Below are 12,924 nucleotides of genomic sequence, written 5' to 3' on the forward strand. Positions count from 1 at the left end.
TGGCCCTATAGGCTGGCATTTCCCAACCTATGTTCAGTCTGGTTTTGAAGGATGTCCTATCAGCAATGTTAAAACACCTGGACAGCTACATCCAGTTTCCCAGACATCGGGTTTTAGCCCATGTGAAGGCTGACTTTTATGCTTTTGCACGCATCCCACATGTGGTGGGGGCTATTGACGCCACATGTGTTGGCTTTGTCCCACCACAAGCCAAAGAATAAGTCTATTGCAACAGAAAAAACTTGCAAGTTGTCTATTTAGCAGATCTCTACATTTCACAGGTCTGTAGCTGTAATCCGGGATCACTCCATGATTCATTCATTATGAGGAAAAGCACTATCCCCCAGCTGCTGTCATGACTGTACCCAGAGAGGGCCTGGCTGGTTGGTAAGTCAAATGCCTTGTTTGTGTGTCTGTGTGCAATGTCTGGTGCCACAATTCTGATGAGAGGGACTCATTGTTGCACATATGTCCTATTCCTTACCAGGAGACTCTGCATATCCAAACCGTCCTTGGTTGTTGATGTCACAAAGGAATCCAACTGCGTCTGGGGAAGTCCGCTTCAGTGAAGCCCATGGAAGAACAAAGCGGGTAGTGGAGCTGGCTTCTGATGGATACAACTACCTGTGGATTCTTCACCTAATGAATACTCCCATGGCACCAGCATTCGACGGAAATCTTCTTCCTAGTCTCTGCACGTCGACGAGGACGTCAATCTAGCCCACGCGACGCCGTCTGATGTCATACAGGCAATAAGAGGTCCTCGACGACGAGCCGACGTCAGTTCCCTTTTTTCCGTGCATTCGAAACGGTTATCTTCGAGGGAGCTACTGTTACTTTAGTGGTTACAGTGTGTTTTCTGCTGCGTAGTTCTTCTCTGCGGTAACAATGTCTCAGAGAAAGTCGGGTTTCAAGCCCTGTTGAGAGTGTGGGGGCAAGATGTCCGTTACAGATCCTCACTCCGACTGTCTCTGGTGCTTGAGCTCCGATCACGACGTTGTGACTTGCGATTCATGTCAGCACATGAATCCGAAGGCCCTCAAGGAGCGTGAGGCTAAATTATTCCTGGCGAAGTCGAAGAGAAAGGAAAAACATCACAAGAAGTCTTCCTCGCCAAGGTCTCATCGGCGTCATCGAGACTCCCGGCGCCGTAGAGATTCACGGCGTCATTCAAGCAAGGAGGCTCGTTCGAGGTCACCTTCGGCTCGACGTCGGAGGACTTGGGAGGTCAGTCCCACGGTCACGCCGCATCCATCGACGCCGTTGCCCTCTCCGGCGTCACCGACTTCGCCTGGACAAGCGTCTGTGGTTGAGGTGATGCAGCCTCTTGTGATGTCTCCGGCGTCGCGGACGTCGAGGCCGGCGTCGGGGTCGCCTTCGATCCAGGCACCCCAGTATCCGGCTTTTCCAGCCCCTGGAGCCGATAGTACCGCATTTCTGAATGCGATGTATACCATCTTTCAGCAGATGGCTCCAGGAGGTGCTCCGGCTGGTCCTTCGGGGCCTTTGGCCTTTTCATTGGGTGATCCTGCGCCTCTTCGGCCGGCACCCTTTATGCCCTTTCTCCCTTTTGGGAATGTGGGCTCGGCGCCGGTGTCGGCGCCGGTGGCCGCTCCGGTGGCTTCAGAGGGATTGGCTCCGGATGTTTCCATCCCGTCGACGTCGGGATTTCGTCCTGTGACTCCGGTGGGTCCATCGGCTCCAAGATCCCTTTGTCCTGTTCCTTCATCGGCGCCGAAGCTGTCTGCGGCGCCGGATGCGGCGTCGGATGCTTCTGGAGATCGGCGTGCTCTCCGTCTGTTGGAAGAGCAGGAGTACCAGCGAGTCCTGGAGGAAGGAGAGGTTGAGGACTCGGGTGATGGACTGCATGGTCTGGATACGGCCAGTGGGCTGGATACTTCCCCTGAGTGGGACCTTTCATCTCCAGAGGAGTATACGGAGGAGGCTGCTACCTTTCACGCGGTGGTGAGGAAGGCAGCTAATTTTCTGGACCTGCCTTTGCCGGTGGCAGAGGCGAAGCAGAATTTATTGACAGAGGTGCTGCATCCGGCCTCTGCTGCAGCGGAGCCTCTCTTGCCGTTTAATGAGGCTTTGCTTGATCCGGTGTTGGAGGTGTGGAAGAAGCCTGTATCTTCCTCGGCAGTTCATAGGGCTGTGGCCAGGAGATATCGGACTGCACCATCTGACCCTGGCTTTCTTTCAAGACACCCTACGCCGGAGAGCTTGGTGGTACAAGCCTCCTGTTCATCAAAATCAGCGCCTGGATCCTTCCCGACGGTGCCAGGAGACAGGGACTCCAAAAAACTGGATGCGCAATCCAAGAAAATATTTTCTTCTTGCAGTTTGGCGTTGAAGGCCACCAACGCAACTTGCATTCTGGGGAGATATGTCCATGCTCTTATGGATGATATTTGATCTTCTTTTACGGAGCTTCCCCAGGGACTCTTGGATGTTGTCTCAGACGCCCAGGCTGCCGCAACCCAGATTATCCAGTCTGGACTGGACACGACCGACTCGGTGGCTAGGGCGATGGGCACGGCTGTGGTGTCAAGGAGACAGGCCTGGCTCCGTAATTCAGGGTTTTCTGCGGATGTACAGTCGACCCTATTAGACCTCCCGTTTGATGGGGACAAACTGTTTGGAGCAAAGGCAGATTCAGCCTTGGAGCGATTTAAAGAGAGCAGGGCCACAGCCAAATCGTTAGGGCTGCAAGCTCCTTCTTCCTTTGCCTCTTCCAGGTTTTTCAGGAGGTTTCGTGGATTTGGGCGTGGCTCTTCCTCCTTTTCCTTTCGGGGGAGGTTCCAGCAAGCTGCCTCTTCTCACCCCTATAGATCATTTAGAGGGAGAGGTAGGGCCCGCACCAGAGGAGCCTCTCAACAGCACTCTGCCTCTTCCTCGTCCTCGTCCTCTGGAGGGGTGCAGCAGGGAAAGCAGCCTTAGGCTTCCACCATTTCCCACTCACTCCTCTCCTGTAGGGGGAAGATTACGGCATTTTCTCCACAAGTGGGAGACTATTACAACGGACACTTGGGTTATCAGTATTGTGGAGAAAGGCTACACCCTTCCCTTTCGGGAGTTTCCGCCCCCCCTCCCGCCCCGCCCATCCTATTGTTCAGAAGAACACCTCCTGTTGCTAGAACAGGAGGTTCAAGTCCTCCTGTCAAAGGGCGCGGTGGAGTTGGTCCCAGAGCAGGAAAGGGGTCAAGGTTGTTACTCAAGGTACTTCCTGATTCCCAAGAAAGATGGTCGGTTGAGACCGATCCTGGATCTGAGGATCTTGAATTGGTTCCTCAATCAGGAAAAGTTCAAGATGCTGACCCTAGCACAGGTGCTTTTGGCGTTGAACAAAGAAGATTGGATGGTGTCTGTCGACTTGCAGGATGCTTATTTTCATATCCCGATACTCAAGTCGCACAGGAAGTATCTCCGGTTTGTGGTAGGGTTGCAGCACTATCAGTTTGCGGTCCGCCCGTTTGGTCTTACTTCAGCACCTCGAGTCTTCACGAAGGTGATGTCAGTGGTTGCGGCAGAGCTCAGAAGGAAGGGGATAGCAGTACTCCCTTACTTGGACGACTGGTTGATCAAAGCCAAGTCCCCGGAGCTTGTGTCGTATCATCTGCAGTCAACAATCCAGTTGTTGTTCGACCTGGGCTTTTCGGTGAATGTGCTCAAATCTCACCTGGAGCCCTCTCAGCGCCTCCTGTTCATAGGGGCAGTACTGGATACAACATTGAATCGAGCCTTTCCTCCGCCTCAGCGGGTTCAAGATATTCAGGAATTGGTTCCAATGTTTCGAAATGGAGCGGTAGTTCCAGTCCTCAAGGTCCTTCGTTTGCTCGGTCTGTTTGCCTCCTGCATACTGTTGGTCACGCATGCTCGCTGGCACATGAGGGCTCTTCAGTGGTACCTCCGAAGGCAGTGGTCTCAACACAAGGGAGATCTAGAAGGTGCGGTTAAGATCTCCAGAGATGCTGCTGTGGACTTGAAGTGGTGGATTGCGAGCAACAATCTTTCACAAGGAAAGCCGTTCGCGCAGTCGCCACCAGTGGCCACGGTCATAACGGATGCTTCCACTCTAGGGTGGGGAGCTCATCTGGGGGATCTGGAGATCAAAGGACTTTGGTCTCCAGAGGAACAGATGTTTCATATCAATCTGTTAGAGTTACGGGCTGTACGTCTGGCTCTCAAGGCCTTCCTCCCATCCCTTCGTGGTCAGTCGGTACAGGTCCTGACGGACAATACTACCACGATGTGGTACATAAACAAACAGGGAGGAGTAGGGTCGTACCTTCTCTGCAGAGAAGCTCTTCGACTATGGTCCTGGGCAAAGGACCATCAGATTTGCTTGGTAGCAAATCATTTGGCCGGGGTCTTGAATGTACGTGCGGACAGTCTCAGTCGCCAATTCTCGGCCGACCACGAGTGGCGTCTCCATCCAGATCAAGTTCGTTTAATCTTCCAGATGTGGGGGGTTTCCTCGGATAGATCTGTTTGCCACTCGGGAGAACGCGCATTGTCCGTTATTCTGCAGCCTCCAGTATCTGGTGCAGGGAGCATTGGGGGACGTGTTTCTGATAACCTGGTGCGACCAGTTGCTTTACGCGTTTCCCCCCATACCCTTGATTCCTCGAGTGTTGAGGAAGATTCGCCAAGACCGGGCCCAAGTCATCTTAATAGCTCCGGATTGGCCAAGAAGGGTGTGGTACTCCGACCTTCTCCAACTCTCGCTGTGCCCTCCGCTCCGTCTCCCTCTCAGGACAGATCTCCTCTCGCAGTCGCAGGGGCAGGTTTTCCCCCCCTTCTCCAGAGTCTACACCTACATGCCTGGAGATTGAACGGGGCAACCTGAGTTCCTTCTCTCTCCCGCCTGATGTAGTGGATGTTATCTTAGCGGTCAGGCGACACTCCACTAAATCTATCTACGCTAATAGGTGGTCTAAATTTGTTACCTGGTGTGGAGAGAGACAGATTGATCCCTTACATGCTCATCTGTCAGATGTTTTGTCTTTTGCTCTGTCTCTAGCGCAGAAAGGTTGTGCAGTGGCTACCATTAAAGGTTATTTTTCTGCCCTGTCAGCCTTCATTTGTCTTCCAGATCAACCATCGTTATTTAAATCCCCTATTGTTCTCAGATTCTTGAAAGGTCTTCTAAATAAATATCCTCCAAAACCATTCGTTATGCCTCAATGGGATTTGTCCTTGGTCCTCACTTTCCTTATGGGATCCCCTTTTGAGCCTATGCATTCTTGCCCCTTAAGGTATTTGGTTATTAAAACAGTCTTCCTGGTGGCTATAACATCTGCAAGGAGAGTGAGTGAGTTGCAGGCCTTATCGGTAAAACCCCCTTATACAACTTTTTATGGGGATAAGGTGGTGTTGAGGACCAAGGCTGCTTTCCTCCCGAAGGTTGTTTCACCCTTCCATTTGGCCCAGACAATTACTTTGTCCACGTTCTATCCTCCGCCTCATCCTTCAAAGGAGGAAGAGAGACTACATCGATTGGACCCAAAGAGGGCGCTAAGCTTTTACATAGACAGGACAAAGGATTTCAGGCTGGAGGATCAGCTGTTCATCGGATACGTGGGCAAGAGGAGAGGAAAGGCAGTCCACAAGAGAACACTCTCCAGGTGGATTGTTCTTTGCATTAAAATCTGTTACTCTTTGGCAAAGAAGGATCCTCCTGATGGCATTAGAGCTCATTCCACCAGAGCTAAGTCGGCCACTTCGGCCTTGGCCAGAGGTGTTCCTGTGGTCGACATCTGCAAGGCCGCAACTTGGTCGTCCCTTCACACTTTTGCGAAACATTACTGTTTGGACTCTGAGGTCAGAAGGGACGGACATTTTGCACGGTCAGTGCTGCAGGATTTCTTGGTTTGACCATTTCGGCACCCACCACCGGAAGTGGTACTGCTTTGGGACTCTATTCATTAGGTGAGGAATCCACAGGTAGTTGTATCCATCAGAAGAACGAGTTACTTACCTTCGGTAACGACTTTTCTGGTGGATACATTAGCTACCTGTGGATTCCTCACGGTCCCACCCGCCTCCCCGTTGCCTTTCTGGTCTTACCAAGTAATCCTTGAGTGCGCTCCTCTTGGTCTTCAAGGTTGCAATAGATGTTGTATATATGGATACTTGTATATATTTATATGTATATATATATATGTATATATCTTTGTGTATATACATGATTTGCATATATTTGTTGGTTTAAAAAAAAAAGAAAAAAAAAAGAAGGAGAGTTGTATTAAATTTACAGCCATTTTATTGCAATGTTGTGTATTTTACAATGTTATGGGATGTTGCCTTGCTCTTTCATTGCATTGGGTTGTTCTCATGCACGTAAAAAATGTTGGTACTGACGTCGGCACGTCGTCGAGGACCTCTTATTGCCTGTATGACGTCAGACGGCGTTGCGTGGGCTAGAGTGACGTCCTCGTCGACGTGCAGAGACTAGGAAGAAGATTTCCGTCGAATGCTGGTGCCATGGGAGTATTCATTAGGTGAGGAATCCACAGGTAGCTAATGTATCCACCAGAAAAGTCGTTACCGAAGGTAAGTAACTCGTTCTTTTGGGCTCCTGAAGGCCAGATTTAGGTATCTGAACCGGACTGGTGGTGCCCTCCTCTACTCACCCAGAAAAGCGTGTCGATCACTGTGGCATGCTGCATGCTCCACAAATTTGCCCTGCTGAGGAATATCCCATACATCCCAGAGAAGGGGGAGTCTGCAGTGCCAGCGGGTGAGCCTCCTGAAATGCCAAGTGAGGATGACTGTGGTGAAGAGGAAGGAGCTGACTAGCGGTAACATTTCATCAAAACATACTTTTTTTGAGTGTAAGTATGTCATGTATTATAATGACTGTGACTCTATGAAGAATTATAATTGTTCAAATTGTGTAGTAGAGTGTTTTTGCAAGACCTGGGGAGCTCATACTCTGCAATATTCAGCCAAAGGGCACATAAGGGTTTAGCCTTTGACAGATCCCCACTTTGCTGTAGCTACATCATTTGTGTCAGTCTCATTGCAGTGTAATTTCCCTTCCAGATGCTTACCATATGAATTAGGTAATAGGATTTTTGTTAACACCTATACTCCTTGTATTGTCTTTGTACAGGACCCTTCACCATGACATCCTCATGTGGGCATTTCAGAGTTGTGACATTGGCAGCTATCCGATGCTATTCTGACATAGTAAGTGGACATGGATTGTTCCAGGTAATGTAGGTCACAGATTTGGGGTGTATGAGATCTGTGCCAAGGCAGCTTGGACAGGGTTTGGGCGGAAGGTCAGAAGTGCACATTGTACTTGTTTAGTGTGCTGTGCTGGGCCAATTGCATCATATGTGTGATCACATGGCAATGAAATATGTTGTAATCAAGTGCAAGCAAGGCTTTCACCATTCACATAGACTAAACACTCTTCTTGTATGACCCGCATGTAGCTGTAGATGAGTTTCATTACTGCAGGCCACAGTCCCTGTGCCACAACACTAACATGTGTTTGTGTCATACTCCCAGATGCATGGTCATTGGATCATGATGTGCCTGTGATCAGGACTGTTGTACTGCCCTCTCTCTTTACCTTGGTGTATGTGATCTTGTATTACTTTGGTGTGGTATTTGATAAAGCTCAAGCTGGTATCACCATCCACTTTTCTGATGCCTATTCTACAGGACAATGTCTGACAAGGCCCTTCCTTCTATGGTCTGGGGGGCTGTAACTTGGTCTGGGTACCTTGACACAATTTGAGTCATCCATTCTTGGCTATGGCAGTCCAGATATTTCAACAGCCCATGTGCTGTAAAGTGGAATAAAATGTATGATGTGACCCGACACATGTACCACTGTGTTTGTGTGTGTTGATTGTAATCCTTATCAGGACACGGTACCTGTAACACATCCCTCCTTGCACTAGTATCCGTGTCTTCATCATTTGCTTCACATGGTCTTACATCGCAACATTGCAAATTTTGAAATAGAAACAAACTTTGTGATAGGTGGTATTTATTGTACATTTGTGCATAGAATAAAAATAAGGGTCATGACAGAGCAGAGCAGTGAAGGGCTCAGTCATGGTGGATGAAATCATTGTATTAAATGCCACAGCATTGGAAGACTCAAGCCCAGTGTACTCCCATTGGAAATGGAAGGTGGTTGAGGAACAGTCGACTGAGTGAACATGTAGCACACAAAGGAGGTCATTTGGGAAGAGGTCCCTGGCTGGCAGTGGTAGGTGTCTTGCCATCCTCACCTCCCAGATAATTCGCTGGACATCCCGCTTACATGGGGAGTGGTCTGCTACTACAGAGGCAGGGGTGTCTGAGGCGGGTTCTTCTGCTGGTGGGCCTCTCTTCTGGTGGCTGGCTCCGATGTTGAGGTGCCAGGTGGAGCTTTCCAAAGGAAGGTGTGGAGTCTTGCTGTTGATCCCTGTTCAGGGTGGTGTTGATGTCCCTAAGCACCCCTGTTAGGGGAGGTCATGTTGGTATTGTGGGCTTCTCTCTGTGCAATCATTTCCTGTGTGAATTCCCTCTGCAGCATCTTCATTTCTTGGAGTTCAGTTAGCACCTGACCCATCACGCCATGGGACTCCTGATAGACCCGCAAGACGTGGCTGATGGTGTCCTGGTCAGGAGCATGCCCAGTGGCCTCAACCAGCTGGCCCACAGCATCCCTCCTACACACCCTACCCCCATGGGGCTGTGCCTTTGCCACAGTGTGCCCTCTCCCACTGGTTTCTGGACCATCATTGTCAGAGATGTTGTATTGTAACTCAGGATCCTGGACTGGGGAGCACAAGATGTTTGTCATTGTTCTAGGGGGCACAGGTTGGGGGCACATGGTTGCCCATGATATTGAGGTAACAGGGCTGGGAGGTGTTGATGTGGGCACAGTGAGACTCACTGGTGGTGTCTGACCAGCTTGCCCAGATGGGCCAGAATCGTCCTCCAAGGTTTTGATGTCCAGGAGTGTTGTCACCACTGAGGGCTTCATCCTGGGGATCAGTGGCAGTCTCTTCAGTGGACTCTGTGTGGGCAGTGGCAGCGCAGCCTGATGGTGTGAAAGATGCAATATTTCTGGTTGAAATCTACCTCCAATCCTTTACAGTGACATTTCACAGAGACCTTGTACATAGTTGTTTAGCAGGTAAACCTATAGAGACAGGTACACATGGTAATGGTTAATTTGACTTGACATTAGTGGAGGATGCCAGCTCTCCTTGCCTGTCACAGCTGCTGAGATGTACAAACCATTGTCCTTTGGGGGGATGGCATAAGAGTGTCAACTTACCACCACTGCAGGCCAAACAGTGGCTAGGCAAGTTAGGTTTTTGGCCATTTTGAGGCCTAGTTGAATATGATACAGGCAGACCGAAGAGTTTGTAGTATATGTGACAGAAGTCATCATGTGGTTAGTGCAGTGTTCACGCCTATCCCACTTCCTGGAGGCAAACAACACACTTAACCCCTCCCAGTCCGGTTTCCGCAAGAACCACAGCACGGAAACTGCCCTCATCGCATGCACTGATGACATCAGAACCAGAGTCGAAAAGGGTGAGACCATCGCACTCATCCTCTTAGACCTCTCCGCGGCCTTTGACACAGTCTGCCATCACACACTTCACACATGCCTCCACAATGCAGGGATTCAACACAAAGCCCTAGACTGGCTCACCTCCTTCCTCACCGATAGAACCCAAAAAGTCTGCCTCCCTCCCTTCCAATCCACTGCCACCAAAATCATCTGCGGTGTCCCCAGGGATCCTGTCAGAGTCACCGGACCCTCAGGGTCTGCGCACGTTCCCAACACGTCCACCATTGAACAGCTCCAAGACTCTGATAGATAAATCACAGAGGCTAAGAGAGTTCAAGAGGGGATTAGGAAGGGAAACAGCTGGGAAGGAGACCTGTAGTAAGAAAAAAGTTAGAAAACACAATATGAAAATTATATCTTCTGAAATCAATACTAGACTATGATTCTAAGCATAGTCATTCTGAAAACATGAACAATCTAAGAATTAAGTTTAATATGACTAAGTTTAAAGATGGCCGGATACCTGTAAGGGAATCAAGATGGATTAAATGAAAACTTTCTTATTCAAGGAATTTCCTTTACATGAGAATCAGAAAAACATTTGGACTAAATTTTAAACCAGTCATATAAATCCTTTTTTGAGAATGCATACAAGGACCATACAATATTGTATCTAGACACTCTGATCTTCTGTGTACTTTTAAAATGTTTCAACACAAATTGCGCATATTGTAGATTTATATATATATATATATATATATATATATATATATATATATATATATATTAAACACCATAAAGAATTGTGCACCATGAATAACACAATATGGATTCAGGAAAAACAAATCACTTAACTTATCAACTCGAATCTTACTGATAAATATCTTAGAATAGTGACATACAATAATCAACATGAATTAAACTCGAGGAGAGAATCGTGCGTCTTGCCGATTCGTAAACCACAATGTAAATGCCAAGAAATAACAGCTCACAATGAATAACAAGATCAAAGTACAATGAAACGAATCGCGCGTCTTTTGCCGATTCTTAAGCCACCATGTAAATGTCAAGAAATGGTAGTGCGCAATGAACAACAAAGTTAAAACACCATAAAACGAATTGCGCGACCTGCTGATTCTCAAGCCACCATGTCAATGTCAAGAAGTGGTAACCCGAGCACGCAAGTGAAAACTATGAATATTATAAATCTCTCCAGCAGAGTGTTGTCTGCTGATGAAGAGGATCTCTTATCTCTGGGCCTGTCATTCTGCCCAACCAGCTGTTTTAACTATACTCAAACTAGGATTGACACCTTCAAGTTCATTAGGAAATTGAAATTGAAGAAGTGTACCATACTAAGGTTAAAAAGGATGAGAAAGTGGGGGTGGAGGCAAATCTGAGTAATCTATGCATCTCTGATATTGATGTATTACATACAGCAATGGATTTATGTGAGGGGGTGGTTGCTCATGAAGATCCTATCCTAAATCTGATGGGAACTGGTATTGCTTTAGACAGTATCTGCCCGAGTAATTTTAAACCGAAATCTACCTTTCTACCTGCCATTCATTGTGATGCCCTTGAGGTCTTTGAGCGAGAAATGACCAAAAAATTGAAGAAGTTGAGGTATGGTGGGATGAATGTGAAGAACAGTAATTTATCAGGTGTACAGTGGCAAGCTCTCTGGAATTTGAAAGAAGACCATACCATTGTGATCAGGCAATCCGACAAGGGGGGCAATGTAGTCATTCAGAATACCACCAAATATGTGACAGAGGGAATGAAACAGCTAAGCAATACTCTGTGTTATGAAGAAGTGAGTTGGGGAGATGTTAAATCAATGAATGAGCAATATATTGACATGCTCATTGATTGGAGAGATCAAGGGATGATAGAATGGGATGAATTCCTGTTTCTTAAGTGTGATCATCCGAAGATTCCAATTTTATACCTTCTCCCCAAAATTCACAAGGATGCAGATAATCCACCAGGGAGGCCTATAGTTTCGGCTATGGAGTCGCTCTTGGAGAATACATCGAAATATATTGATTTTTTCTTACGTCCTTTTGTTGAGTCAATACCCTCCTATGTTAAAGATACCACACATTTTTTAAAAATTATTGAGGGTATACAATGGGAAGATGACTTCTTACTGTTAACCTTAGATGTGACTAGCCTTTATACAAGCATAGATCATGGCTTGGGGGTGAGAGCTATTAGACACTTTCTCAGAGCAAGGTCATTATCTTTCTTCTTCCATTTGGAAATGCTGTGCACTATGATTGAGTTTTGTCTTAAGAACAATGTGTTCATCTTTGATGGTCATCTGTACAAGCAGTTGCAAGGGACAGCTATGGGCACCTGTTTTGCCCCCAGCTATGCAAATTTGTTTATGGGCTGGTGGGAGGAACAGGTGACAGAAGAGATCACCCAATTTGATACCAATGTGGTCTTGTGGTGTCGTTTTATTGACAATATCTTTGTAATTTGGAGGGGCGATGAAGAGGCAGCTATGCAATTTGTGCAAGATCTGAACACTAACAAATGTAACCTAAGATTTACTGAACATCTGGATTTGAGGTGCATTGAATTCCTCGATGTAGAAATTTCTGTGAGGGGTAGTAGATTAGTGTCCAAACTGTATAGGAAGGCAACGGCTGGTAATAGTCTGTTAAGTGCTCACAGTGCACATCCGGGGACTCTAATACGTAGTATTCCGTTTGGAGAATTGTTGAGAGCCCGGAGGAACTGCAGTGAGGAAGCCGATTTTCACCAAGAGTGTAAAGTAATGTGTGAGAGGTTCAGAAATAGAGGATATGGGGCTAAAGTGATCGATCAAGCCAAACGGAAAGTAGTGACGTTGAATAGAGATGATGCCTTGTATGGAACTAACAAGAGGCGAGAGAAGGAAAGTGAGTCTGTTAGATTCATTACAACTTACAGTAATCAGTCGTACAAAATACGTTCACTACTTAGGAATAGCTGGCATATCTTGCAGACCGACCCTGTTCTGGTCAACTGGATCAGTGATAATCCCGAAATAACGTTTAGAAGAAACAGATCTCTCAAGGATAATTTGTGTCGCAATGATGTAACATCGAAAGGACATATGCAGAATACAAGAATGGAAGGTTTCTTCTGTTGTATGAAATGTAAAGCCTGCAAAACCAGCAATAGTTGTAGGACACTTAATGTTCCAGGAAGGTCAGACAGCTTTTTAATTAGAGGTAATTACAATTGCAACACGTCTTATTATGTGTATTGTCTGATATGCCCGTGTGAGAAGTTGTACGTGGGCAGTACAATACACAATGCTAAGAAAAGAATTTTGGAACATAGACGAGCCATTAAGAATCAGGACAAAAACTACCCAGTAGCTAGGCATTTCT

The sequence above is a fragment of the Pleurodeles waltl genome, chromosome 9 (assembly GCF_031143425.1).
Source record: "Pleurodeles waltl isolate 20211129_DDA chromosome 9, aPleWal1.hap1.20221129, whole genome shotgun sequence".
In the NCBI taxonomy this organism is placed as follows: Eukaryota; Metazoa; Chordata; class Amphibia; order Caudata; family Salamandridae; genus Pleurodeles; species Pleurodeles waltl.